Source organism: Populus euphratica, unplaced genomic scaffold (genome assembly GCF_000495115.2).
Source record: "Populus euphratica unplaced genomic scaffold, PopEup_1.0 scaffold399.1, whole genome shotgun sequence".
Taxonomy (NCBI): domain Eukaryota; kingdom Viridiplantae; phylum Streptophyta; class Magnoliopsida; order Malpighiales; family Salicaceae; genus Populus; species Populus euphratica.
In genome coordinates, this window is record NW_011500287.1 from 200,543 (window position 1) to 209,220 (window position 8,678).

Here is an 8,678-nt window from a genome sequence, read left to right on the forward strand (position 1 = left end):
AAGATATTAATGAAAATAAAACTTAAACAATACAAAAAGAGAAATAAAATCCATGATCTTGATCTAGAGACCAAGATGTCTAAATACATGGCAAATGCCTTCTTTTATAAGCCAAAATTAGAAAATATTGGTTTGATGATTAATTGATGAGTGGGTGGCCAACTCTTAACTTGGTGACAATCCTTATCTTCTATTGTCTGCCCAAAACGTCATTGATAACGTCAGAATTAGAACCACTTGAAAACATGAACGTTGTAGAAAATTATCTCAGGTTTTCCAAAAAAAAACATGTAGGTCTTTTGGATTTCTAAAACTCCAGATATGGGTTAAATACTGAACAGTACTCGGGCTGTACAACAGATTTTGTTGTTGCTATAATTTAGACTTGAAAATAACCTTTTTAAATATTAGGCCCCATATGAAAATTATAGACCTATGTCTTAACTTTCCATTCATATAAATTAGACCTAAATCCAAGATCTACAGATCCAGATATGACCAAATTACTGAACAGTGTTCTGGTTTGGACTATACTGACAACTCTTTTCTAAGTTTGGTCATCTCTTTATCCTTTCAATTTCAGTTCGTAAACTCATCAATCAATCCTTTAATTTATGTGATAGGCCTACATTTAAAATGAATATTTACCATAAATTAAATATATATTATATTATTAGATATGTTATTATAAAATATGCTTTAGTTAAGGAGTTATTGATACTTCAAGTGCACAATGATAATATAAAATCTTGATAAAAATTCACTTTTAAATACTAATCAACTATCCTATAATTCACCCACCACAATGTTGCCTTGAAAATTCGTCTTATAGGGTTTTTACCTAAAAAATCTATTTTAACTCAAAAACACTCTACAAACACTATTAAAATATCAACAAATCAACATTGTTGTCAACAAAATAAATAAATAAAAAAGGTCAACTCACAAAATTATCTTGAATCAAATCTCTCATTCTCGACTTAAATATGATTTTTTAAGTAATATTGAAGCTCAAAACAACCACTTTAAAACATATAACTCAAAAATACTCTACAAACATTCTTAAAACATCAATAAACCGACATATCAACCTAATAAAGCAAAAAAAGATCGACTCAAAAAATCAACATAAATAGAATATCTTATTCTCGGCTTAGATCTTGTTGTTAAGCAAAATTAAAGCTCAAAACAAACATTATAGAACTCCACTCATTGAATAGATCTTGTTAACACCGATTTCAATCATTTACATCTTTAGAATAGTTGTCAATAATGACTTCTTCTCTTTATATTGAATTTCAATAAATGTCTCTTTCTATCCTTACAAAAAACAATGACTAAGAAATGAAAAAAAAAATAGAGTTTAGTATCACAATAAAGTTTCTAACAACTAAAGGGACAGACCACTTATTCAAAAATTAAGGGACTAAATAATTTTTTTTATAAAATTCAAAGTTGTCACCTATTTTTTTCATATTTTCACTTTAATCCTCTATGTTTCGATTTCATAATCTCTTTAGAGAAGTCGTGATTGGTTATTAATTTGGGATGAGAATGACTCAATTATAGGACAAAAAGATTTAGGCTACATTTATTTTCTAGAATTCACTTTCTGGAAAATCACTTTTCAAACTTTTCTGTATTTGTTTGCCATCAAAAAGATTTAGGCTACATTTATTTTCCAGAATTCACTTTCTGGAAAATCACTTTCCAAACTTTCCAGTATTTGTTTGCCATTAGGAAAGTTGGTTAACGGAAAATACTTTCTAGTCAAAGGAAAATTTAGTTTGGTTTCTAGAAAAGTGTTTTCTTGAAAAATTTAGACGAAAAACACTTTATGAAAATTGTGAAAAATTTAGAAATTTTATATTTTTGCTGATTATATCAAATTTAGTTCTCAAACTTTTGATTGCTATATATATGTTGTTTTCAATTTTTATTTTTCAATTTCATCTCTTAAAATTTAATTTTTATATTAATTTTGGTCTTTATTTTTATAATTATTATTTGCTTTTTCCCTATCTTTTTTTATTGAAATTTTTTATTTATCAAATTTGATCCTCATTCTTTTGATTGCTACTTATTTTATTTGCAATAATTTATGAAATGTTCATTATTATTATTTTAATTTCTTTATCTTTAATTTTTTAATTTTTTAGATTTGATCTCTATTATTTTGATTATTATTTATTTTATTTGAGATAATTTATGAAATTATTTTTTTTAATTTTATTCTCATTCAACTTTTTAATTTGTAAGATTTATTCCTCATTATTTTAATAAACTTGAGAAAAATAAAACATTAATATGTTATTTCCCAGCTCATTTTTCATGATATAACTAACGCTAGAAAATGTTTTCCAACTTATTTTCCATTACACTACCAAACATAAAAAAATAATTCCCTTCCTGGAAATTTACTTAAAAAAAAAACTACTTTCTAGTAAACAAACGAGAACCAACCTAAAAATTTAGAAAAAAATTGATTATTTCAATCTATAATATTTTGCGAGAGAATAAACAATGCATCTTCAACAATAAAATCATTATACACTTATTTTTTTATAATTTAATTATTTGTACCAATAAAAAAAAGAATGAATTAGAGTAATTATTTTTTTATAAATTGAATAAACTTAATTAATTAAATAGTGATTGTTATTAAAATGTATAAGAAGAAATTTTTTAATCAAATGAATAAGTTTTTTAACATTTAAAAGAAAATAAATTTTATGATTAGAAAAAAAAGACAATTAAAACATATATGAAATAAAATTAGTAATGTTCTCAAGGAAATTGGGTTTAATGATGAAATGATGATGATTGAATGATAACAAAAAAAAAGAATGAATGTGTAATAAAATTATTATATTACCTTATAAAATAGATTAAAAGGTAAGGATCTGTAACGTGTAAAAAGGAAATTTTATAATTATTTTTAATTTTTATATTATTATTTATTTTGTATAAACTTTCAATCTTTTTATTTTTTATAAAATATAATTTTGATCCAATTTTATTTTTATTTTTTAGTTTATAGTTTGAGAGAGAAAAAAAAAGTGTAACATCCCATACTTTCACTTGTATTTTTATTTAATTTCAATGACCAAATACATGTAAAGATTCAAGTAAAGTTATATATATATATATATATATATATATATATATAAAATCCTCAGCAACCTTTATTACAACTTTGGTTAAAACTACATTTCCATTATTTATTTATAAATGTTTTATTTTTTAAAAGTACAAATATTTTTTCTATATAATACTGAATAACTTAATAACCTTAAAATATGGATTTTTTTAAAAGAAAACTACTTTTGACATGCACAAAATGACATAATAAATTATATTGAATATTTGCATAATCTCAATTATTAATATTTTATAATTATATAATCAAAATCAATTTTAATTTTTTTTCTTTAAGAATGTTGACCTTAAAGATAAATTTTCAACATTTTACATTTTTTTATATTGCTAAATAAATTTTATTTTCATCATTTTATTTATCACATTATCACCCTTCATCATGACAACTATTGTATTCATAATATAATTTAACTATTCACTATACAATTTATTCCTTATAGTTTTAAAATTGATTGGTCTTATGCAAACACTTTCATATAGTATTCTTTTTCATGTTGATATTATTTCATAACCATTTTCACTTCATAAATATATTTAATTTATATTAATATTGTTATTTCAGAACTCACAAAACTTACCTTATAATTTATTTCCTCAACACATATAAATCGCATGAGTTATTTGTCTCTTGACCATCTTTAACCCAGATCATAACTCATTGTATAATCATATCTGATTCACACTATTATTTAATTCACAATATATTTAATTCATATCATCCTTTTCCTTTCCTAGCATTTATTATATCTAAGATATATTGTACTTTAGTCTATATAATACCCTTATCAAATTAAGAAATTTTCTTGATTTATTATTTATTCCACTTATCTCATGTTTATTTTTATTATTTATAATTTATCGTCTAACCTTCCATTATTTTTATACTTATAAGACATGCTCAAATCATTTTTTTTTGTTAAATTTTATTAGTAGGGCTAATTTAATACCCAATCCTTAACTTGTTAACACAATCAAACTCAGATACACCTTACTCTATTACTTGTTCTTGTTCTTGTTATTGTCAACTGTTCAACCAAATAATTTATTATTATTTTATATAAAAAATTATAATTTAGATACAATGTTGCATAATTATCTTTTAAAATTATATAATATACACTCTACCAAAATTATGGTTGAGTTTTTCTTATACTTGGACCGTACCAAGTTATTAATACTTCATAAAATATCTCAATCCAACACTACAATCATGATTTGCTACTCAATATAATGTTACGAGGTACCTAATATTTTCTTAACATTAAATATAATTGATTTTATATACAATGATTATTTAATATTATCTCTTTTATATATTTGACACATCAATTACTAAACTATTAATTTATTATTTTAATTGTAGCCTTACAAATCAATACAATTAGCATAACTTAAAAACATACTAATGTCATCTCTAGTCCAAGACAACATTTATTCAATTACCAAATTAATCGGTTTCTTTAATTGTTCATTAACCAAAATACTAATTTCATTAACTAGGAAACGAATTTCTCCAATTGCTCATTAATTAGGATAACTAGTTTCTTCAATTACTCATTAACCAGGATACTAGTCCTATTAACTAGAGTAATTAGTTTCCACATAATATATGTTCATTTGTTGGCTATCACAAACGTCGGTTAAAATTAATGTTATATATATATGTATGTATGTATGTATGTATGCAACATTAATTTTTGTGTGGGCTTGCATATAATTTTCATCATTTTAATTGGTAACAGATCATATATTAAATCTCATCAATATGGTAAATAATAATTCTTACATAGGAATTTTGCTAGTGTAGTAAAAAATAATATTTATAAATTTTTTTTTATCATTATAATAAATCACTTCTCATAATATACTTTGGACATTATTGCCTATCTTGAAATTTCAAACCAATCACTCAACAATTTATCAATAACCACTTCTTATTATGTCAATTTTGAGATAAGAAAACATAGGAAGTTGTATATAGCCAAAAGCAATAGAGTTAGCTGAGCAAGCGATATAAACATCTTCTAGTTCTCTTGTTTTTAGATGTAAAAAGCCTTTATGAATAACTAAAATTATTGTAATATTTGGATGATATTTTCTATGTTATTCTTGTATTGAATCTTTCTTTACCTTGTCATATAGAGCAATGAAGGAATGTATCAGACCAGACAAGTTGCCTAACAGACAATGGTTAGGTAATTATTTATAGTTCTAGGTTCATATTAAGTATTTATGTCCTTTCATATAAGCTTTATGATTAGTACTTAAAAGTGCGAGTATTTATGTCCTTTCATATAAGCTTTAGGATCATTTTTTAGAATAGTTCCTTATGTTCCCTATTCTGGAGAAGCGTGCCTTCACTTTTCATTGGAAATAGCAATGGATTTTGTCCTGCCTAGTTCATATTTTTGGTTTCTTTCTTACTGCAGATTGATATAATTGATCATGATTCTAGATTAATTGGACTCCACTTGTATGATGGATTGTTTAAGGCATGCTATCCAACTATATTCCATTTTAAATTTTCAACATGATAGTGAGTTTTGCTAGTATTATCTACACTTTTCTCTAGATTGTGATCAAAAGCATTAACAATTAATAATTTTATTAGTTGCTTTTCTTTTGATAATAAAGGACAGCTCAAAAAGGCTTTTAACATAAGACATGTAATCTCCTATCTAATTACTCAACATCACTTTCATGGATAAATTTGTCAATGACCTATCAAAAGAATTAATGATGCTGCTTATAAAGATCTTGGCTGCGATATTGATGTCATATGTATTGGATCTAGATTCTATATTTCAAATCCATATACATGCATTGCATGTTTGTGTTCATGTGTATGCATGCAATAAGTAGCAACCATATCATTCTTAGAAATTGCTATATATATATCGACTTACTTTTTTGTCAGGTGTTATTTTAATTTGAATTTACTTTTTGGATCTCACTATAAATTCTTTTACTTATACAATTGATTGAGGTACCCTAGCCCTCATGTTGTTTTCATGATAAATGCCCAGCATTAGAAAACGAGTAAAAGAGCAACTCATGTTTTATATGCAACATCTTTTTTGTCATGGTATGTAAGTAGGAGGCACAGGAAAATGAAAATCACTCTTGGCTTTCTTTTATCTTTTTAAGAAGGTTTGAGTGACTGTTGTGGTTTGAATCTTTTGATGCCTAGAGGCCACCAAATTGATTTAGGCATTTTCATGTAGTTGAAATCCGCTATAGTAGTAACAGTGGTGTATTAACAACATCCTTTAACTGATACCAAGTTTTTGCAACACTAGATTGGTTAGCTTAGTAATATCCTAATCATAGATTGGTCAGCTTGGTGATTTTATATTATTTTTTACACCCCTTTCCCCTCGTAAATCTTGTAAACTGTAATATCTATAAACACATATAGGTTTACAAGCATATATGTCGATTTATATATCTACGGTGACAATTAGAATGAGGGCTATTTGAATTTCAGCAATGGAGAAATATTAGAATGATGGAAGTTAGCTTTGAGACATTGTTGTTTCCTAGAAAGAAAGCTTTCCTCTTTCCTTATGTCTCTATTTATGTGAATTTGGTTTTGATGTAATGTTGAATGGATAGGTGAATTTTATGTTATCATTATCTATATGCTGATACTATAATTTGTTTGTGGTGTCTTCTTTGTAGGCTTAAAGAACTTCAGGTTTTGGATATCAAATTTCTCTGTAGTTATTCAAAACCAATGATTGTTTTTCTTTACCAGGTCCTCTGTTTTCCTTTAGTAGGCCTATATTCACAATGTAGTTCTTTCTTATTAGAGAATAATATAAATCATATTCTGGAACTTAATATAACAGCTTAAGCTATTAGGTTGAGATGGTTCTTTGACAATGTATCAGAGCCTTGATGACCAAATAGTCACGGGTTTGAATCTCATCATTTCTTATTTATTTGATAAAAATTAAGCACAAGGTAATGTGGGCATATGCAAGTTTCAAGCCCAAAGGGCTTTCACTTGAGGGGGTGTGTTAGAGAATAATATAAATCATATTCTAAAACCTAATCTAACAGCTTAAACTATTGGATTAAGATGATTCTTTGACATTTCTAATGTATTTTTTTTAATGAACAAATCTTTTAAACATTTTTATACATGTGGATAAATTTGAAGTGGTGATTGATATAAAAAAGCTACTTTTTCTTCTCATATCAAATGACAATTTTAAGTTTCCTAGCTATTTAAGGATATCCTAGAGCATGATTGGCATTTTGCATTAGAAAATTAAAGTTTAAAGCATATAGATATATTCCAAATAAGCAACCATACCCCCCTGCTTAAAACACTTCATTTGCAGTTTCTGTAGTACTGCATTATTCAGGCAGCATCCCTCATATCTTTTCATTCTTATTCACTACATTGGCTGATCTTTAGAGTCCTTGGACACTAGATTTTAGAGTGTAGCCTTTTTTTAATTTAATTATTTACTTCATTGTATTTCTTTTTGGTTCTTTTAAGGCATGCACACTTATTGCTTGCTTTGGATTATGCCATTTTTTCAACTTTTTGGGTAATTTATTATACATATGGAAATACCAGACAAGAACTTTTATATGAAAATGATCACTTTTTTCGTAGTTGTGGCCTGAAATTGGTTATCCAAAACATCCATGTCAATGTGAATTTTTTTTATTTAACTATACACTTATTATGGGAAGGAAACTTTAGATGGCTTTTTTTTTATTTTGTTTTTATCATTATAGGATAACAAGGATGTTCGTCATGTTAAAACATATGAGACTGTTTTGAAAGATAAAGACTTTATTGAGGATCTGTGGTTGCAGAACAATCTTGGCAATGGTGCTAATTTACTAATACTAATGCCACTGCCTTTCTATGGTGTTTTAATTATTAGAGAAGAAAAAATGGTATATTACAGTGCTTATGTTTTTAGAGCAATCCCAAATAAACCTGTGAAATGCTAGTGGAATTGTTCCTCATATTGTACTCTCTTAGTAAATTTCTAGACTTGCAAGTTTGACTTTATTATATGTTCATGACCTTTTTTCCTTGATTTGCACTGCTAGTCTATCATCATAGCATATGGAAGAGTTGGTGCTGATGATTCTAGGTATTTACTTGGTGTTCATGTTGGGCTTTTTCACCTTTTAGTTTTAACCCATGAGAAAGAAAAGTGAGTTTTTTTCCTTTATCATGTGTTGATGATGACCTGCATGCTTTCAGATTTTTTTTATCGGAAAAGAAAACAAATCACCTCCCAATATTGTCAGGATTTTCTTAAGCTTGTGTACATTTGTGCTACATGCCTCAAAATTGAGCTACTAGGAGAAACTTCTATTGTATCTATTAAAATAATTAAGATCAAACACAAAATGGAGGCTACAATTCTGAATAATCTGAGTATTATGAGTGTTTAACCTTAACCTAAATATATATAAAGTATATATAGGTTAAACTGAAAATACTATTCTACCCTTAATAAATAAGATTACATAAATATTATTTA

At 26.0% G+C, this 8,678-nt stretch overlaps 1 long non-coding RNA gene across 1 annotated transcript; it reads left to right on the forward strand.

The window, feature by feature from the left end:
• The first annotated feature begins 5,497 nt into the window (after positions 1-5,497).
• LOC105113230 (uncharacterized) lies at positions 5,498-5,999 on the forward strand. The gene is made up of 2 exons (XR_839915.1): positions 5,498-5,651; positions 5,794-5,999. It is a non-coding gene; the product is annotated as an uncharacterized LOC105113230 (long non-coding RNA).
• The last annotated feature ends 2,679 nt before the right edge of the window (positions 6,000-8,678 follow it).